Raw genomic sequence first — 20012 nt, 5'->3', positions numbered from 1 at the left:
CCACCCTGAAGGGCAGGCTTCTAGGACTAAAACACTAGGAAGATAGGAATTAAAAGCCCTGGGACAGAGGGCACCAGTGCATCGGTGGGTTTTCTTTTGTTTTGAGGGAGAAGAGTTAATGCATAAGAACGTGATAATTACCTAGATGGTTGAAGATTACCAGAAAGCAGGAATAAAAGGGGTTAGAATTTTTCTGTGAAGTCACCATCATAAAGAGAGGTAGATTTCCTCCTGAAGGAAAGCTCACTGGGTTGTAGAAAAAAGACCAAGCTTGAGTCACCACTTAACTGTTGAAGGAAGTGATGACAGACAGATCAGATCATGAGTGTGGCCTCTCTCCCCTGTAAAGCAGAAAATAACATCCACCCAACAGGGTCATGATGAGATCTAAATGGGGTCGTGGGAACCTCAAGGTACTATACACAAGTAATTCTTGTCACTGCCAGCAGGTCTGCAAGGCTCATTCTAAAGCCTGAATCTTCACATTCACTTTCTCTAGACCTGTTTCCTCTGCCTTCTGTTCAAAGAGGTCTTTTGGTCTGCAGAAGGCTTCCCTAGGGGCCTGATGGGTACTGTCCCTCTTCTTTCTCATCCAGAGGCGAAGGGAGTGATGCATTCAGGCCCCAGAATTTCAGCCCAGTGGGCACCCTCCCTGCCAGTGCCCCCCAACCCTATTCATCATTCCATCAATACATATTTAGTGTGGGACAACTTTGTATTGGGCACTGTTTGGGGTGCTGAAGGTACAGAAATAAAAAAAATAACACAGCGGCCAGGCAAGGTGGCTCATGCCTGTGATCCCAACACTTTGGGAGGCCGAGGTCAGGAGTTGGAGACCAGCCTGGCCAACATAGTGAAACCCTGTCTCTACTAAAAATACAAAAATAATAGCTGGGCATGGTGGTGGGTGCCTGTAATCCCAGCTACTCAGGAGGCTGAGGCAGGAGAATCGCTTGAACCCGGGAGGCGGAGGTTGCAGTGAGCCAAGATCACGCCATTGCACTCCAAGCTGAGCAACAAGAGCAAGACTCCATCTCAAAACAAAATAATAAATAAATAAATAACACAGCACCTCTCAAAAAGCCCATAGTCACGGGAAAATAGCTAGGTAAATAAGCAAGTGTTCTATGACAAGGTATGTACCTTTAGATAAGGCAGGTGCTTGCATAAGATAAAAAGGCAACAGTGAGGAGGAAGATTTAGCCAGGAGCCCACCAGGAGGCTCACAGAAGAGGTGAAGCTTGAGGAAGGCATAGGACAAATGCGGTCAACCTGAGATCTTCTGGGGTCATGAGCAGGACAGAGATGTGGAGGAGAGAGAGGAGGCCTTTCTAGAATCAAAGAAAGCCATATTGGAAAATAGAAAGAATTTTCCCCTTCTGCCCTTCTTGGAGTGTTTTCCTGCCAGGTCACAGAATTTTTCATCACAGTGGAATCAAACATTCTTGGATTGGAAAGTGAGACAGCTCACTCATGCATGTTCTTTTAAAAGCATGTGACAATAAAACCAGTGACCTGGTTAACATCCTACATGGGTTGTCTTCTTTTCTTCTTTCTTCCTTTGCTTCCCTTTTACCTGAAAGGGGCAAACATGATGTATACCACCACCACTGATAAATTAGGCAGCCACAAACCCTGAGCTGAGCAACTTTGGGGAAAGTATAGCTTTTTTTTTTTTTTTTTTGCAGTAATCACATGCACATGATAATCCAGGGACAAAGAAATTAGCAAACTCTTCCAGTTACATTCAAAATTCCAACCCTGGCATTTACTTGAAAATATTAAGTATCTTCAAGGCAAATCACTGAAGTGGCCGAGAAGTCTCTACTGCAACATTTAATGATGCTTATAAATCCTAAAACCCACATGGGACCATTGCTGGCTGGTGATGGAACAGTGTTTGATGTTTCTGAAATTTTGAGTGTTTAATTATGTCTAACTAAGTTGGTTATCAATAAAGTGTGCATCCATGTCTGAACTCAATCCATCTTTTCCTGTCATTTAGGATGACTGGGAATCAGTTTGAATGGGGTTAGTGAGCTTTTTCTGTAAAAGTCCAGTTACTACATATTTTTAAGCATTGCTGTCCACAATGTCTCTGTGAAAACTATTCAACTCTGTCATGGTAGGGCAAAAGCAGCCAGAGATAATCCATAAGTAAATGAGCAGATCTGTGTTCCAATAAAACTTATTTATGGACACCAAAATTTGAATAGCAGTTTTCATGTGTCATGACATATTATTATTCTTTTGATTTTTTTTAACCATTAAAAAATGGTAAAAGGTCAGGTGCGGTGGCTCATGCCTGTGCCCTCATTTAATCTTCACCAAGGGCCTCTGATTATTCATTTTATTTTATTTTATTTTATTTTTATTTTTCTGAGAGAGGGTCTGGCTTTGCTGCCCAGGCTAGAGTGCAGTGGTGCAATCTCGGCTCACTGCAGCCAAGAAGGCCAAGGCTGGAGGACCACTTAAGCCCAGGATTTCAAGACCAGCCTGGACAATAGTTTTTCTATTGATTTAATTTATGCTGTCAGAATTTATTATAACACTGTATATCAACTGTAGAAGTAAACATTTAAAAAGTTTAATGCAGTAGGATTGCATTGAATGATTGTTACAGATCAGAATAAAGGAAATTTCTAAACTATGATTTAGTAGGTTAAATGTTGCTTTTATATTTATTCAATATTTATTCAAGACATATATTGACCACCTATTACATGGTAGGCCCCTTACCCCATACCGAGTATTCAACTTATATTTAATGCCAAAGAAAGGAAATAATATTGAGAATATAGGCAAAATTATATCATTCGAATTAAAGAAGTGCTATTATCCACGGAATAGTTTCTCCATTTGTTTCAGGGATTCAGCTTATAAACAAAAGCCAAAGTAAGGAAATAATATCTAGAATGTGGAATAAATTACATATTTAAAATAAAGAAATGTAGGCTGGGTGTGGTGGGTCACGCCTGTAATCCCAGCACTTTGGGAGGCTGAGGCAGGCAGATAACTTGAACCCAGGAGTTCAAGACCAGCCTGGGCAACATGGTGAGACCCCGTCTGTCCAAAAAATACAAAAATCACCTGGGCATGGTGGTGCTCACCTGTTGTCCCAGCTACTTGGGATACCGAGGCAGGGGGATTGCTTGAGCCTGGGAAGCCAAGGTTGCAGTGAGCTGAGATTGTGCCACTGCACTTCAGCCTGGGCGACACAGTAAGACCCTGTCTTTAAAAAAAAAAAAAAAAGTTATTACTCAATGGATAGTTTGCCATTCAATTTAAAAATAGCCTTGTCTCTACAAAAAAAAAAAAAAATGTAGCTGGGCGTGGTGGTGTGTACTTGTAGTACCAGCTACTTCGGGGCCTGAGGTTGGAGGATCACTTGAGTCCGGGAAGCGAAGGCTGCAGTGAGCAGAGGTTGTGCCGCTGCACTCCAGCCTGAGTGATAGAGCAAGACCGTCTCAAAAAGAGGAAAAAAAAATGTAAAAACCATTCCTAGATCACAGGTCACACAGAAACAGGCAGTGTGGTGCATTTAGCCTGCAGTCTGTAGTATGCCGACCCCTGATTTTGAATGTTTGGGCTGCATGGAAGAGTATGAAGAACATAAACTTAGACTTCCACAATCCTTACACCTGGGCAGCCAAGCAAGATCCTTAAGCTCCCTGGGTCTCCATTTCTTCTCTCTAAAATGAATAATCCGGCCAGACGTGGTAGCTCACGCCTGTAATCCCAGCACTTTGGAAGGCTAAGGCAGGTGGATCTCTCGAGCTCAGGAGCTGGAGACCAGCCTGGGCAACATGGCAAAACCCCATCTCTACTAAAAATACAGAAAAATTAGCCAAGCATGGTGGCATGTGCCTATGGTCCCAGCTACTCTGGAGGCTGAGGTGGGAGGATCGCCTGAGCCCAGGAGGCAGGGGCTGCTGTGAGCCAAGATTGTGCCACTGCACTCCAGCCTAGATGACACAACCAGACCCTGTCTCAAAAAAATTAAAATAAAAATAATAAAATGGGCTGTGTGCAGTGGCTCATGCCTGTAATCCCAGCACTTTGGGAGGCCAAGACGGGCAGATCACCTGAGGTCAGGAGTTTAAGACCAGCTTGGCCAACATGGTGAAACTCCATCTCTGCCAAAAAAAAAAAAAAAAAAAAATATATATATATATATATATATATTTTAGCTGGCATGGTGGCACATGCCTGTAGTCCCAGCTACTCGGGAGGCTGAGGCAGGAGAATCACTTGAATCTGAGAAGCAGAGGTTATAGTGAGCCAAGATCACACCACTGCACTCCAGCCTAGGTGACAGCAAGACCCTGTCTGAAATAAATAAATAAGTAAAATGAATAATCAGAGGCCCTTGATGAAGATTAAATGAGGTGATGTATGTATAGCAGAGAGATGTTCAGGAAGAATCCAGAAGGTTCGAGCTCGGGAGGGATCTGAGTGCTCTGTAAATGCCAGCTCTCTCTTTCCCCTACTTTCTAAGTGTCTTACTACCAGTGTTTTTTGTTTATTTCTCTATCTTTGTATCTAATCTTCCCTTGTAGCAACTGATTAAGTAATGAAGCATGAGAACAGATTTGCTCCTAACAGGAGGAAAACCAGCCCCGTCCCTTGTTGACTTGAGCCCTCCCAGGCTGACACTTTTCCTCTTGGTGTGGGTGGCCTAAGCCCGGTCCTGGAGGGCTGGGTTTTAACTACTATTAAATATCAGGGAGAAACTAATGAAGCCACAATTGATTCATCAAGCTGGATCCCATCTCCCTGTGAAAGCACCCCATTAGAGATTTAGAGTCTCTTTGAGGGGATTTACAGCAGCTGCAAATATCAGTGGCAATCATATGCGTCTCATCTTTCTTATCAAGCGGCCACCTTCTCCTCCCCCTCCCTCAAGTGCCCCAAGGTTTACCAGTCACAAGCACCACAGGTCACAGCATCCTCCACCAGACTCAGTGTGTCCCATGGGCTGGATGGCGGTGGGGGAGCATCTCTCCCTAGCATGAAAGGAAAATCCTAGAAGAACTAAGGAAGCCAGAGCTTCCTGAGAGCTGGAGAGTGGAATCCAAGTGGGATCTTAAGATCACCTGAAGCTAATTCTTTCTAACTGTGAAACTATCCAGAAGTTATTTTAAAGAGGTATGCTCTGACCTACTGCTTCTTGAAGAACAAGATCAGAAATCCTCTCATTTCAAATCCTCCGTATCTGTATTAGTCAAGGTTCCCCAGGCAGGCAGAACCAGTAGGATATATGAAAAGAAATGTATTAGGGGGTATTGGCCCATGTGATTACAGAGGCGGAGAAGTCCCATGATAGGCCACCCACAAGCTGGAGAATCAGAGAAGCCCGTAGCTTGCCTCAGTCCAAATCCGGAAGCCTCAGAATCAGGGAGGCCAATAGCACAGACCTTCGTTGGAGGCTGAAGGTCTGAGGGCCCCGGGAGGCCGTTGGTACAAGTCCTAGAATCCAAAAGCCAAAGACCCTGTAGTCTGATGTCCATGGAGAAAAGGCATCCTGCTCCAGAAAGGGGGCAGAGAGAATCCTCCTTCTTCTGCCTGTTTGTCCCAGCCTGGCCTTGAGCTGATTGGATGGTGCACACTCACACTGAGAACGGATCTCCCTCTCAGCCCGCTGGCTCACATGTGAGTCTCCTCTGGAAACACTCTCACAGACACACCCAGGAATGATGGACTCCACCAGCCACTGAGGCATTCCTCAACCCAGTCAAGCTGATACCCTAAAATTAACCATCACAGTCTCAGATCTTAAGAATGCCCAAGGACATCTATTCCGGCTGGCCAGTATGCTAAAGTTGATTGGTGCCATTGGGAAGAGCTGATGAGATGCACTAGAGATGACGCAGCTTTAGAGTTAGGAATCAGTGTCCAGATTTCTGCCTCTTCCTGCCTTTTGATGCTGAACTTGCCTCTCTGATCCTCGGTATCTAAACCTCTAATGCCATAGGAAGATGGAGATCATAGCTCCTAATGTTAACCAAGGAGACAGCATCTGTTGTGCTTTTGGGTTTTCCTATGAGTACTTCTTCCAGGAAGGCCCATCGAACCTTCCTCTATAAAGGCTTATTCCTCCAGTGAGCCCTGCAAGGGCAGAGAGTGCCTCGTGCCCCCTCACTATCCCTAGCAGCCGGCTGGGTGCAGGACCCAGCAAGTGCTCAGTAAGCAACTGCAAAGCAATGACAGGGTGCCTGGAATCTACTGAGAGAAGAAATCAAATGGCCATTGTTCACAGCTGGCCAGGTCTGCCATAACAAAGTACCACAGGCTGGGTGGCCTAAACAACAGAATTTATTTTCTCACAGATTGGGAGGCTAGAACCCTGAGAGCTGGTTTCTTTGGTGGCCTCTCTCTTTGGCTTGCTGTGTGTCCACATGATCATTTCTCTGCCTGTGTGTTTTCTGTGTCCTAATCTTCTCTTGTAAACACACCAGTCATATTGGTTAGGACCCACCATATGACCTCATTTTATCTTAATGACATTTTTAGCGGCCATATCTCCAAATACATTCACATTCCAAGGTACCAGGGATTAGGACATCAATATGAATTTTAGGGGGACACAGTCAAAGCCTACATCCCCATCCTTCTGCTTTGCCCTTGTGGCTTCACTTCCTGGGTTCTCCATGCAAGGCCAAGGGTGGAGACGCCACACCTGGATACAGCCACCTCAGAACCCACCATTCAGAAAGGCCTCTGCAAGTGACTTGGGTCCCTGACAATCACTCCCTTGTGCCTCTGACCACGTGTCCTTGTTCCGAGAAGCAAGCATGGGGTAGCTGATAGGACCTCTTGTAGATTCTGCTATGTCCTCTTCTCCATGGGCAAACTCTTTACCTTCTTGCAGGCCTGTGCTCTCACCCTTCACCCCCTCAGCCCCACCTTGGTCCACCGCTGCAGGATCAGACCCTCCTGGACCCAACACCAGCCTGAAGTCCACAGACCCCAGCAGAGACACACCCCTTTGGTGTCAGGCTCCCACCATCCTGACTACTGGTTTGTCCCTGGCCCCTGAGATTCATCTGCTCTCTTTATCTCCTGTCCGTTCACCTGCACTCCTCTGCACTGGGATAAATTTTGAAGAGCTAACTAGTATGTTTTCCCCACCACCCATTTTTTCCTAGCCAGCCCTCCCTACCACAGCTTCTCTTACGTCCATCCCCCCTGCCTGCAGCATCTTCATCTGTCCCAGCAGAAGGGGAGGAGGAAAATCTACTTTCTGCTGATCACACCTTCTTCCCAAATCTTTCTACTTTGTAACTGCTCCTGTGGCTCCGGAACTTAATGGGTAATAATTTGCCACCTCTTTTCTCTGTTCTGCACAATGCTGGTCTCCTCACTGGTCTCCTCCCTCTTGGGGAGAATCAAAGGGGCTGGATAAACAGGGCGTGTGCAGAAACCACATTGATGAGTTTCTTACCCACCACCCTCCCTGCCACACACACATCTGAGGGCCTTGGTTTCTGATCCCACCTCACTCCCTTGGCCCCTGTCACGGGCTAAATGTTTGTGTTTCCCAAAAATTCATATATTGAAATCCTAACCTCCAAGGGGATAATGGAGGTGGGGCCTTTGGGAGTAATTAGGTCATGAGGGTGGAGCTGTCATGAATAGGATTAGTGCCTTATAAAAGAGACCCCAGAGAGCTCTCTAGCTCTTTCTGCCATGTGAGGATAAGAAGTCAGCAGTCTGCAACCCAGAAGAGGGCCCTAACCAGAAAGTTGTTGTGGCCCTGATCTGACTTCCAGCCTCCAGAACTATAAGAAGTCAATGTCTGTTGTTTACAAGCCACTCTGTCTTGACTTTTGTTACAGGAGCCCAAACTAAGACAACCCTATCTGAGGCTGGGCACAGTGGCTCACGCCTGTAATCCCAGCACTTTGGGAGGCTGAGGCAGGCGGATCACAAGGTCAGGAGTTTGAGACCAGCCTGGCCAACATGGTGAAACCCCATCTCTACTAAAAATACAAAAATTAGCCAGGCACGGTGGTGCATGCCTGTAATCCCAGCTACTCAGGAGGCTGAGTCAGGATAATTGCTTGAACCTGGGAAGCAGAGGCTACAATGAGCCAAGATTTTCACACTGCACTCCAGCCTGGGCAACAGAGCAGGACTCCATCTCAAAAAATAAAAATAAAAAAGACAACCCCATCTGGAGAAAAGTAAAAAGGCTCAGTCTTTCCCCTGGGCCCAGAATGCCCTTCTTCCCCCTGCCCTAGGAAAGCCCAGTCACCTCTGAGGAGGCAGCAACATCCTGGCTCCTCCCACTTGCTTTCAGTGCATCCCCACATCCATTCTCTCATGGAACCCTGTGCACATCTCTGAGCACCAGTAAGACTGTGTCCCGCTAGCTCATGTGTTCATCATCTCCGTGTTGACTGTAAACTTCACTTTGTACCCTGTTCCCCAGAATCCAGCACCTAATCTGGCACACTGAATGAATGAATGAGTGAATCAAAGAATGAGTGGGCAAGTAAGTGAATAAATTAACAAGCTTCCCTGGAGCGATGACATAGCATTGTTTCTTAATTATTTTGTAGGTTTCTCCTCTTTCCAGCTTCTATATCACAACAGGATGATTCCAAAGGGCCATCCCATCTTCAGAGTTCCCTGGGGGCTAGCTGAGGCTTTCACTGGGACTTCATCAGTGCTCAGCTTCTTCATCTGCCCCATCCTGCTTCCAACTCATTCTTTCCACAGGTGTTGATCCCAGGCACAGTCCTCGTAAATCTCCTGCATACAAATCTCCATCTCAGAGCTAGCTTCTGGGAACCCTCATGCTACAAGTCATTAGGAACATGGATTTTGGGCACTTCTAACAAGCCTGAGTTTTAGTCCTGGCTCTTGTACTTACTTGTACTGTGACCTAGAGAAAAATTACCTAACTTCTCAGAGGCTTCATCTGCAATAGAAATGAATTCACTGAGTCGTGAGAGTTCAATGAAATGTTGTTTGAAGCACATTTAGCACAGCACCTGGTACACCAATAAGTACTCACTAAAGGATTATTTGTATCATCATCAATATTGCATGGTCCAAGACACATGGCAAGGCTATGGAACACACAGAAGCCAACTAGATTGGCTACAAGGCCAGCCTCAAGAGAGGTAGGTCCACTCTTGCTTTCAAGAGGTGGTGGTTGGGCCTGTAGTCATATGGTAGTGGCACCTGGAGTGTGCATGCATCATGGGCTGTATGATGGGTTCTTTGGGAGCTGGTGGGATTTCAGAATGAAGTCTACAGTCTAGGTACTCCATCAGTCCTCAAGCAAGTTCCATGAATCATGGGGAACTAGAATTTAATCAGCCGCTAGAGAAAGCAATGATGCATTTTTCCAATGGTGCAAGTGGTATTGTCCTAGGGGGATGCAAGTCTGGAATCTGTATCAGACTACGGAGGGAGGTACTGCTTTTCTGACTGGGATGCTAGAGACAGACCTGAATACATGCACAGGTATGTTGTGCTTTGAGTAAATTTGGCTTTGTTTAATCTCTTCTCTTAGTCTTAGAAGTCACGGCTGCAAAAGCACTTTTGTCTCTTAAAACATCAGGAAACACAAAAAGGATGGTCCCTTGTTAAAGGTCTTGGATGTTCTGTTCTCACTTAGTCTTATTTAATGCATACTAGGCAAGAGAGTTTCAAAAACGAATAGGACCAGATCCCTACCCTTGAGACGCTGATATTCTTATAGGAAGAAAGAGATGTATATAAAAAAATACAAATTGTAAACCTTATCATGTAAGTAGTCATTTGTCCACTAACTGGCTGTTTAGTGCTAGGCGCTGTGTTCAATGTGGCAGACACAAAGATGAACTAGATGTTGCTCCAGACCACAAGAGACAAAGTTTAGTGGGTACAAGGTGCAGTGGGAGCAGTAAGGAAGCAAAGAGGGAAAGCCTGGAAACAAGAAATGAATTCTGAGCCAGAGCCTGGCTCCAGTCATGAAAACTAACCCGGTCCTGATGTTCCAAAGACTCTTAGACACCCTAAGTCTTTGTTTTGTCACTACCTAGAAATATTGAGGTAATAAGGCAAACCCAACACACAATCAAATGCAGTAAACCTATTTCATTGCATTCATTTCAGTGTCTAGCAAAATGTAAATCAGATTTCTGCTTAATGCAACTTCCCAGCACCTACTCCACTAAAGAGAACCCAACTAAATAAGTGTAGTCTCTTTCTGGTTAGTATACCCACAAAGACATACATTAAATATATTTTTATACACACCAGAGAAAATTAGAAATATCCTTGCCCAGTTCTCCAGCAAATAACCTGTGATATAAATTTATTAAAGTGGAATAACAGAAGTTTCTAGCTTCTGATGGTAGACTGAACACATGTATTTATCCCCTCTCATTTTAGATTTCACTGAATTTATAGTAAAGGAATAAAACACCATATATGCCCACAAAAAGGAAAATGGGGGTAAAGGGGCTTATTGTGAGTAGAGATTTCCGCAAAGTTGTAGATATCAGGCAGCCAGTGGCAGAGCGATCACTGGTGGAGCAGAGCAAGCAAGCCCTAGCAAAGCGTGCTCCAAGGGGGGCTACAGACAAGAAAGCCAATTTGCCCTCACAGAATGCACAGAAGCTCAGAGACTCCACACTCAGAGAAGCACAGGAGTGAAATGCAGGGTTAAAAACAGAGATTAATTGAGAGATTTTTAGGAAGAGTAGACCCCTCACCTGTCCCTTTACCATCACTAAACCCCATCCCCAAGCTTCACATAACATTGATGAGTAGGCAGGCATTTCCCCACACCCACTATGGCAAAGACTGGAATTTTCTCCTCTGAAAAAATATCAGGATGGGTACGGTGGCTCATGCCTCTAATCCCAGCATTTTGGGAGGCCAAGGTGGGTGGATCTCTTGAGGCCAGGAGTTTGAAACCAGCCTGGCCAACATGGTGAAACCCCCGTCTCTACTAAAAATACAAAAATTATCTGGGCATGGTGGCTCATGCCTGTAATCCCAGCTACTCGGTAGGCTGAAGCAGGTGAATTCTCTTGAACCCGAGAGGCGGAGGTTGCAATGAGCTGAGATCGCACCACTGCACTCTAGCCTGGGTAATAGAGTGAGACTCCGCCTCAAAAAAGAAAAAAAAATTCAGGTTTTCCCAGGGAAAAAGACCGCCTCATTCTAGCCTTCTCCTCCAGCATAGCAACAGTATCTTCCCCACTCACCCAAAGCAAAGCCTGCCAGTCATGCAGTACCTCCTTCCCACTCAGAGTTCCAATGAGCTTCACTATGCCCCACTCCTGTAATCTAAAGGACCAGCCTTTTGTCACCAGGTTACTTGAGAAATACAGGAAAAAAAAAAAGCTCCAACATAAAAAAAGATAAATAAGAAAAAGTAACATTCTAACCTAAAAATCTATCATTATTTTCTTAAAAGATAGTAGAGAAGATATTGCACCCATAAAATAAGAAGACTTTATGAAGAATAAAGTTAAAAAACAAGAGTTTAAGAAATTTAAAAATATCTGCTAAACTATGAAAATTTAACAAAAAAGTCAGAAGATAAAGTCAGAAAGCAGAACAAAAAACACAGACAGAAGATATAGGAGGGAAAAATGAGAGATATTTTAATTCAAGAGGTCCAAAATCTAACTATTGACTTAGGAGTTCTGTTATAGAAAGAAACACAGAAACTAGGAAGGTAGAATTACGGATGAAACAGTTCAAGTTAATTCCCAGAGCTGACGTTTACAGATAGCAAGTTCCACTGAGAACCAGAACAAGGGATGCAAAAGACACAAACCAAGGGACGTTATCATAAAATCCTGCAGTACCAAGAATAAAGAATGGATTCTAAAAGCTACCAAAGAAAAAGGCAAAAAAAATTAAAAATTGCTTTGAAAGTAAATAGAATCAGAGTAGAATCAGATTTTGTAACAGTAATACTGTCTACCAGAAGAACAATGCCTCAGAATTCTAAGGGATTTGATTTTCAGATCCAAGTAGTTATTTTCAAGTTCTAAGAAAATTTGCCTCCAATACATCCTATTTTAGAAAGCTGTTTGAGAATGTGCTAGGAAAAAGCAAGAGACTAAACCAACAAAATGGAGAATGTGGGAGCCAGGAGACAGAAGCCAACCACCAAGAGAGCAGCCAAGGAGAATCCTAGAGTCCAGATGGGAGCAGAAGGAAGATTCAGGAAAATGGATCAGTGCCTAATCTAATGGCACAGCTGGAGGAAAACACAAAAACAAACTGAAGATACGATAAAGGAAGGCAACATAATAAATTAATTGTAATCAAAATATACCATTTCCATTTCTAGTTAACAATATTCACTTAGTCAAAATAACAGAAACAACTAAACATAATAAAATTACTATATTGGGAGGACTGAATAGGGGAAGGGAGACTGGTGCAATAGAGATAAATTCTCATGTAAATGTTACAGAAGGAATTAAACATAAAATGTCTAAAGATGATACACCATGAAAAAGTAGTATTAGCATATTATCTGGAGATACGGAAGCAGCTATCAGATGAAAGGGCGAAAGGGATGCCAAATGTCTGCCTCTAAGGGGTAGGACTGAGGACTTACTTCTAGGATTGGGCCCCATGTTTAGGAGAAACTGCACACCATAAAGACACATCCACAAAACAGAATAAAACCATTATTGTTTCAAATCAAGCTCAAACACATTTTTTAAACTACAAGACATAAAAGAACATTATAAATCAGAATTAGAAAAACTCAGAAGTGAAATGACAGAACTCAGGAAAGAATTGAAAGAAAAAGCATTTCAGAAATGAAGACTAAACTAGAAAGAAGATCAAATAAACACGTTTATTTATTTATTTATTTTATTCTTTAAGTTCTAGGGTACATGTGCACAACGTGCAGGTTTGCTAAATAGGTATACATGTGCCATGTTTGTTTGCTGCACCCATTAACTGTTCATTTACATTAGGTATTTCTCCTAATGCTATCCCTCCCTCTGCCCCCAACCCCACGACTAGCCCCCATGTGTGATGTTCCCCACCCTGTGTCCAAGTGTTCTCATTGTTCAGTTCCCACCTATGAGTGAGAACATGAGGTGTTTGGTTTTCTGTCCTTGCAATAGTTTGCTCAGAATGATGGTTTCCAGCTTCATCCATGTCCCTGCAAAGGACATTAACTCATCCTCTTTTATGGCTACATAGTATTCCATGGTGCATATGTGCCACATTTTCTTAATCCAGTCTATCATTGATGGACATTTGGGTTTGTTCCAAGTTTTTGCTATTGTTAATAGTGCCACAATAAACATACATGTGCATGTGTCTTTATATTAGAATGATTTATAATCCTTTGGGTATATACCCAGTAATGGGATCTCTGGGTCAAATGGTATTTCTAGTTCTAGATCCTTGAGGAATCACCACACTGTCTTCCACAATGGTTGAACTAGTTTACACTCCCACCAACAGTGTAAAAGTGTTCCTATTCTGCCACATCCTCTCCAGCATCTGTTGTTTCCTGACTTTTTAATGATCACCATTCTAACTGGTGTGAGATGGTATCTCATTGTGGTTTTGATTTGCATTTCTTTGATGACCAGTGATGATGAGCATTTTTTCACATGTCTGTTGGCTGCATAAATGTCTTCTTTTGAGAAATGTCTGTTCATATCCTTTGCCCACTTTTTGATGGGGTTGTCTGTTTTTTTCTTGTAAATTTGTTGAAGTTCTTTGTAGATTCTGGATATTAGCCCTTTGTCAGATGGGTATATTGCAAAAATTTTCTCCCATTCTGTAGGTTGCCTGTTCACTCTAATGGTAGTTTATTTTGCTGTGCAGAAGCTCTTTAGTTTAATTAGCTCTCACTTGTCTATTTTGGCTTTTGTTGCCATTGCTTTTGGTGTTTTAGTCATGAAGTCCTTGCCCATGCCTATGTCCTGAAAGGTATTACCTAGGTTTTCTTCTAGGGTTTTTATGGTTTTAGGTCTAAAATTTAAGTCTTTAATCCATCTTGAATTAATTTTTGTATAAGGTGTAAGGAAGGGACCCAGTTTCAGCTTTCTATATATGGCTAGCTGGTTTTCCCAGCACCATTTATTAAATAGGGAATCCTTTCCCCATTTCTTGTTTTTGTCAGGTTTGTCAAAAATTAGATGGTTGTAGATGTGTGGTGTTATTTCTGTTCTGTTCCATTGGTCTATCTCTCTGTTTTGGTACCAGTATCATGCTGTTTTGGTTACTGTAGCCTTATAGTATAATTTGAAGTCAGGTAGTGTGATGCCTCCAGCTTTGTTCTTTTTGCTTAGGATCATCTTGGCTATGTAGGCTCTTTTTTGGTTCCATATGAACTTTAAAGTAGTTTTTTCCAATTCTGTGAAGAAAATCGTTGGTAGCTTGATGGGATGGCATTGAACCTACAAATTACCTTGGGGAGTATGGCCATTTTCACGATATTGATTCTTCCAACCCATGAGCATGGAATGTTCTTCCATTTGTTTGTATCCTCTTTTATTTCATTGAGCAGTGGTTTGTAGTTCTCCTTGAAGAGGTCCTTCACATGCCTTGTAAGTTGGATTCCTAGGTATTTTATTCTCTTTGTAGCAATTGTGAATGGGAGTTCACTCATGATTTAGCTCTCTGTTTGTCTGTTATTGATGTATAGAAATGCTTATGATTTTTGCACATTGATTTTGTATCCTGAGACTTTGCTGAAGTTGCTTATCAGCTTAAGGAGATTTTGGGCTGAGACAATGGGGTTTTCTAAATATATAATCATGTCATCTGCAAACAGGGACAATTTGACTTCCTCTTTTCCTAATTGAATACCCTTTATTTCTCTTGCCTGATTGCCCTGGCCAGAACTTCCAACACTATGTTGAATAGGAGTGGTGAGAGAGGGCATCCCTGTCTTGTGCCAGTTTTCAAAGGGAGTGCTTCCAGTTTTTACCCATTCAGTAGATATTGGCTGTGAGTTTGTCATAAATAGCTCTCATAATTTTGAGATACGTTCCATCAATACCTAGTTTATTGAGAGTTTTTAGCATGAAGGGCTGTTGAATTTTGTTGAAGGTCTTTTCTGCATCTATTGAGATAATCATGGGGTATTTGTCATTGGTTCTGTTTATGTGATGGATTACGTTTATTGATTTGCATATGTTGAACCAGCCTTGCATCCCAGGGATGAAGCCAACTTGATCGTGGTGGATAAGCTTTTTGATGAGCTGCTGGATTCGGTTTGCCAGTATTTTATTGAGGATTTTTGTATCGATGTTCATCAGGGATATTGGTCTAAAATTCTCTTTTTTTGTTGTGTCTCTGCCAGGCTTTGGTATCAGGATGATACTGGCCTCATAAAATGAGTTAGGGAGGATTCTCTCTTTTTCTATTGACTGGAATAGTTTCAGAAGGAATGGTACCAGCTCCTCTTTGTACCTCTGGTAGAATTTGGTGGTGAATCCATCAGGTCATGGACTTTTTTTGGTTGGTGGGCTATTAATTATTGCCTCAATTTCAGAGCCTGTTATTGGTCTATTCAGAGATTCAACTTCTTCCTGGTTTAGTCTTGGGAGGGTGTATGTGTCCAGGAATTTATCCATTTCTTCTAGATTTTCTAGTTTATTTGCATAGAGGTGTTTATAGTATTCTCTGATGGTAGTTTGTATTTCTGTGGGATTGGTGGTGATATCCCCTTTATCATTTTTTATTGTGTCTATTTGATTCTTCTCTCTTTTCTTCTTTATTAGTCTTGCTAGCAGCCTATCAATTTTGTTGATCTTTTCAAAACACCAGCTCCTGGATTCATTGATTTTTTGAGGGGTTTTTTGTGTCTCTCTCTCCTTCAGTTCTGCTCTGATCTTAGTTATTTCTTGCCTTCTGCTAGCTTTTGAATTTGTTTGCTCTTGCTTCTCTAGTTCTTTTAATTGTGATGTTAAGGTGTTGATATTAGATCTTTCCTGCTTTCTTTTGTGGGCATTTAGTGCTATAAATTTCCCTCTACATACTCCTTTAAACATGTCCCAGAGATTCTGGTACATTGTGTCTTTTTTCTCATTGGTTTCAAAAAACATCTTTATTTCTGCCTTCATTTCATTACTTACCCCGTAGTCATTCAGGATCAGGTTGTTCAGTTTCCATGTAATTGTGTGGTTTTGACAGAGTTTCTTAATCCTGAATTCTAATTTGATTGCACTGTGGTCTGAGAGACACTTTGTTGTAATTTCTGTGCTTTTACATTTGCTGAGGAGTGCTTTACTTCCAACTATGTGGTCAATTTTGGAATAAGTGCAGTGTGGTGCTGAGAAGAATGTATATTCTGTTGATTTGGGGTGCAAAGTTCTGTAGATGTCTATTAGGTCTATTGGTGCAGAGCTGAGTTCAAGTCCTGGGTATCCTTGTTAACCTTCTGTCTCATTGATCTGTCTAATGTTGACAGGGGGTGTTAAAGTCTCCGGTTATTATTGTGTGGGAGTCTAAGTCTCTTTGTAGGTCTCTAAGGACTTGCTTTATGAATCTGGGTGCTCCGGTATTGTGTGCATATATATTTAGGATAGTTAGCTCTTCCTGTTGAATTGATCCCTTTATCATTATGTAATGTCCTTCTTTGTCTCTTTTGATCTTTGTTAGTTTAAAGTCTGTTTTGTCAGAGACTAGGATTGCAACCCCTGCCTTTTTTTGCTTTCCATTTGCTTGGTAGATCTTCCTCCATCACTTTATTTTGAGGCTATGTGTGTCTCTGCACGTGAGATGGGTCTCCTGAATACAGCACACTGATGGGTCTTGACTCTTTATCCAAGTTGGTAGTCTGTGTCTTTTAATTGGGGCATTTAGCCCATTTACATTTAAGGTTAACATTGTTACGTGTGAATCTGATCCTGTCATTATGATGTTAGCTGGTTATTTTGCCCATTAGTTGGTGCAGTTTCTTCCTAGCTTTGATGATTTTTACAATTTGGCATGTTTTTGCAGGGGCTGGTACCGGTTGTTCCTTTCCATGTTTAGTGCTTCCTTCAGGAGCTCTTGTAAGGCAGGCCTGGTGGTGACAAAATCTCTCAGCATTTGCTTTTCTGTAAAGGATTTTATTTATCTTTCACTTATGAAGCTTAGTTTGGCTGGATATGAAATTCTGGGTTGAAAATTCTTTTCTTTAAGAATGTCGACCTTCCTTCCTTCCTTCCTTCCTTCCTTCCTTCCTTCCTTCCTTTCAGATGCTCTCTCTCTGTTGCCCAGGCTGGAGTGCAGCGGTGTGATCTCTGCTCACTGCAACCTCCTGCCTCGGGCTCCCGTGATTCTCCTGCCTCAGCCTGCCGAATACCTGGGATTGCAGGTGCACACCACCGCGCCTGGCTGCTTTTTGTTTTTGTGAGACGGGGTTTCACCGTGTTGGCCAGGCTGGTCTCCAGCTCCTGACCTCGAGTGATCTGCCCACCTCGGCCTCCCGAAATGCTGAGATTACAGACGGAGTCCCGCTCACTCAGTGCTCAATGTTGCCCAGGCTGGAGTGCAGTGGTGTGATCTCGGCTCGCTACAACCTCCACTTCCCGGCCGTCTGCCTTGGCTTCCCAAAGTGCTAAGATTACAGCCTCTGCCCAGCCGCCACCCCATCTAGGAAGTGAAGAGTGTCTCTGCCCAACTGCCCTGTCTATGAAATGAGGAGCGCCTCTGCCCAGCCACCCCATCTGGGAAGTGAGGAGCGCCTCTGCCCAGCCGCCACCTCGTCTAGGAACTGAGGAGTGTCTCTGCCTGGCTGCCCCGTCTAGGAAGTGAGGAGCGCCTCTGCCCGGCCACCCCATCTGGGAAGTGAAGAGCGCCTCTGCCTGGCTGCCCCGTCTGGGAAGTGAGAAGCACCTCTGCCTGGCCTCCCCATCTGGGAAGTGAGGAGCGCCTCTGCCCGGCCGCCCATCATCTGGGATGTGAGGAGCGCCTCTGCCCGACCGCCCCGTCTGGGACCTGAGGAGCACCTCTTCCCGGCCGCCCCATCTGGGAAGTGAGGAGTGCCTCTGCCCGGCCGCCCCATCTAGGAAGTGAGGAGCACCTCTGCCCACCACCTTGTCTGGGAAGTGAGGAGCATCTCTGCCTGGCCACCCCATCTAGGAAGTGAAGAGCACCTCTGCCCAGCCGCCACCCTCTCTGGGAAGTGAGGAGCGCCTCTGCCTGGCCACTGTGCAACCTTCCAAGTGTGAAGTGACAGCCTTCATTGTAGAATGAATGAAGACACTGGCACTGATTATATAACATCTTGGCAGCTATCTGAAGTCATTGACGGTGGAGGTATTGGAATTATAGAAGAAAGCAAACACACAAATTTGACTAAAGGCGATTTTGTGACTTCTTTCTATTGGCCCTGGCAAACCAAGGTTATTCTGGATGGAAATAGCCCTGAAAAGGTGATATATATATGAACGTATCTGATTTTTTTGCCCCGTATAATTCTTACTTTGTGCATCTGATATTCAGTTGTGTTTGTAATCATGGAAAAATAGAAGCATATATTTTCAAAAAAAAAAAAAAAGAATGTTGAATATTGGCCCCCACTCTCTTCTGGCTTGTAGAGTTTCTGCCAAGAGATCCACTGTTAGACTGATGGGCTTCCCTTTGTGGGTAACCCGACCTTTCTCTCTGGCTGCCCTTAACATTTTTTCCTTCATTTCAACCTTGGTGAATCTGATAATCATGTGTCTTGGGGTTGTTCTTCTCCAGGAATATCTTTGTGGCATTCTCTGTATTTCCTGAATTTGAATGTTGGTCTTCCTTGCTAGCTTGGGGAAGTTCTCCTGGATAATATCCTGAAGACTGTTTTCCAACTTGGTTCTATTCTCCCCTTCACTTTCAGGTACACCAGTCAAACATAGATTTGGTCTTTTCACATATTCCCATATTTCTTGGAGGCTTTGTTTGTTTCTTTTTACTCTTTTTTTCTCTAAACTTCTCCTCTCGCGTTATTTCATTAATTTGATCTTCAATCACTGATATCCTTTCTTCCACTTGATTGAATCGGCTATTGAAGCTTGTGAATGTATCACATAGTTCTTGTGCCATGGTTTTCAGCTTCATCAGGTCATTTAAGGTCTTCTCTACACTGTTTATTCTAGTTTGCCATTCGTCTAACCTTTTTTCAAGGTTTTTAGCTTCCTTGTGATGGATTCAAACATCCTCCTTTAGCTCGGAGAAGTTTGTTATCACCGACCTTTTGAAGCCTACTTCTGTCAGCTCGTCAAAGTCATTCTCCGTCCAGCTTTGTTCCATTGCTGGTGAGGAGCTGCGATCCTTTGGAGCAGAAGAGGTGCTCTGGTTTTTAGAATTTTCAGCTTTTCTTCTCTGGTTTCTCCCCATCTTTGTGATTTTATCTACCTTTGGTCTTTGATGCTGGTGACCTACAGATTGGGTTTGGGTGTAGATGTCCTTTTTGTTGATGCTGGTGACCTACAGATGGGGTTTTGGTGTGGATGTCCTTTTTGTTGATGTTGATGCTATTCCTTCCTGTTTGTTAGTTTTTCTTCTAAGAGTCAGGTCCCTCAGCTGCAGGTCTGTTGGAGTTTGCTGGAGGTCCACTCCAGACCCTGTTTGCCTGAATATCACCAGTGGAGGCTGCAGAACAGCAAATATTGCTGCCTGATCCTTCCTCTGGAAGCTTCATCCCAGAAGGGCACCCACCTGTATGAGGTGTCAGTCGGCCCCTACTAGGAAGTATCTCCTAGTTAGGCTACACGGGGTTCAGGGACCCACTTGAGGAGGCAGTCTGTCCATTCTCAGAGCTCAAACACCATGCCGGGAGAACCACTGCTCTCTTCGGAGATGTCAGACAGGGTCAATAAACACACGTTTCTTAAGAGAAACAGGTGAGGTTCATGCCTGTAACCCCCGCACTTTAAGAGGCTGATGCGGGAGGATCACTTGAACCTAGGAGTCCAAGACCAGCCTGGGAAACATAAGGAGACCCCACCTCTATTCAGGAAAAAAAGAGAGAGAGAGAGAGAGAGAGAAACAGGTAAAAAATAGGAAAAAGAATCTTAATAAAAAAATGAAGGGATAAA

General features: G+C 43.5%; 1 long non-coding RNA gene across 1 annotated transcript; it reads right to left on the bottom strand.

Moving 5' to 3' along the window:
• Positions 1 to 278: 278 nt before the first annotated feature.
• LOC115838401 lies at positions 279 to 6237 on the bottom strand. Its single transcript, XR_004033414.1, has 3 exons — positions 4922 to 6237; positions 3111 to 3228; positions 279 to 1576 (listed from the first exon to the last, which is right to left on the bottom strand). It is a non-coding gene; the product is annotated as an uncharacterized LOC115838401 (long non-coding RNA).
• Between the last annotated feature and the right edge of the window lie 13775 nt (positions 6238 to 20012).

Source organism: Nomascus leucogenys, chromosome 14, assembly GCF_006542625.1.
Source record: "Nomascus leucogenys isolate Asia chromosome 14, Asia_NLE_v1, whole genome shotgun sequence".
Lineage (NCBI taxonomy): Eukaryota > Metazoa > Chordata > Mammalia > Primates > Hylobatidae > Nomascus > Nomascus leucogenys.
Note: the sequence above shows the minus strand (reverse complement) of the source record. Positions and strands in the feature narration are given on the sequence as shown.